This window comes from Nanorana parkeri, unplaced genomic scaffold (genome assembly GCF_000935625.1).
Source record: "Nanorana parkeri isolate BGI_ZX_2015 unplaced genomic scaffold, ASM93562v1 scaffold207, whole genome shotgun sequence".
In the NCBI taxonomy this organism is placed as follows: domain Eukaryota; kingdom Metazoa; phylum Chordata; class Amphibia; order Anura; family Dicroglossidae; genus Nanorana; species Nanorana parkeri.
The window spans coordinates 1,576,245-1,577,859 of record NW_017306475.1 but is presented as its reverse complement, the minus strand read 5'-3'; the positions used below and the strand labels follow the sequence as shown (position 1 = coordinate 1,577,859).

At 45.1% G+C, this 1,615-nt stretch overlaps 1 protein-coding gene across 1 annotated transcript in view; it reads right to left on the bottom strand.

Annotated features, from left to right (window-relative positions):
• Positions 1-1,615, bottom strand: part of FAM32A (family with sequence similarity 32 member A) — a 9,230-nt gene that overhangs the window by 6,624 nt on the left and 991 nt on the right. The window lies entirely within an intron of this gene.

Sequence of the window (1,615 nt, the reverse complement as noted above, 5' to 3'; positions counted from 1 at the left end):
TCAGGTCTTCCTCTGCTGATTGACAGCAGCAGTAGGCGGGTGCAATAGCCAGCTTTCTATTGCAATTTGAATTGGCCAATAGAAGCCTAGCTATTCATTCCCATGCAGTATCGGTTTTTTTTGGGGGGGGGAGAGAGGCGGTGGCCGAAACAGCAGATAGCAGGGGAATAGCATTGGCTCCTCTGCTATCTGCCATCATTTCAGGGAGGTGCCCTCTAGGGCTGCAACTAAATGATCTTTTCATAAACGATTAGTTAGCCGATTTCTTTTTTTTTTCCTCCGGAGTTAACAGATAGATTACCGTAGTGACTATTTTAGGCACACATGGACCTGCCCTAGTAAAATATGGTTTCCCACCGTGAGGCTTCTACGTGGCAAACTCATTTTGGCAGGTCTTTAATTACCATCCTACTAGCAACAGGAACTGCCTGGGGAATTGGCTTGACTTTAGCTGACTGGAATTAGCTTCTGGTATAGGTGGGGCATCTCATTGTATACTGCGATAGTGTTTTATGTGATCACTGTGATTGGCTGTACAGTGATGAAGTAATTGGGAGTCTGCACTGCTGGCTCCTGAGCACCAGAAGTTAACCATGACGTTTTGATGACAGATCGGTCAAAGTTCTGGGGACGATTGAGCACACACGCATTACACCTCAGTGATGCATATATGCAGGAACTCAATGTTAAGGCCCTCCTCCATATATGTGGGGTTATAGTGCTTTTACTGCTTGTTTGGAATATGGAAATACTGAAGTATGCATGATCTGGGCGCATGTTCACTTTAAGCCGTTACAGCTGCAGTTTGTATTTTCTTTTAGAATATTGGTTTAAGCTTTATGAATAAAAGCTGTTCAAAGTAAGCACTCGTGTCAGTGTTATATGGTTGGGTCCAACTAGTTATGAGCCTGGGGTTGGTGTGATCCTAGTTCACCAAAAACTGGGACCACCACATTTCCCAACCCTTGGCGACTTTTAGCTGCGGGGCAGACATTGCACATGTTGCAACTTATAAGGCCAGAAGAGGGGGGGGGGAATGGTGTCACACTTTTGAGCGAGCTCAGGTAAACTGGGTTTGCACCAAGCCCAGGTCCATGACTAGTCCACATCTCTATGAGTGAAATTGTGGTGGACAGCTCAGCCTGTTAAGCTGGCCAGACACTATACAGTCTGACTATGCAATCTTGGCACAATCTCCTTTACATTTAACACAGCCATGTAATATGAGGGCAAACCTAAGCAATCCATTTATTTGTATGATGTCAGGCATGCACGGGCACAGAGGGCTGTGTATTGCAAAAATTGGCCACATCTCGGCACCTGGGAGCTATATCTGCTGTCTGTACAAATCAATGATAGGCGGCGGATGTATACTGGTAAACGCTGCTCCAAGTGTAAACTTGCCTATAGGAATAGAAGTACATCTCTGCAGTCTCCATACAGGTGCGCACATCCAAACCTGTACATATTTACATGCTCAGGGCAGCAGTCACCAGTCCAGCATTCACCCAAATTGTAGTATCCAACTCACTTTATCACTAACTGTCTATCTAATCTTCATTACATGCAGCAAGGCATTAAAGGCTTGGAGGTCTGTGTGCAGTAAAAAAAAAAA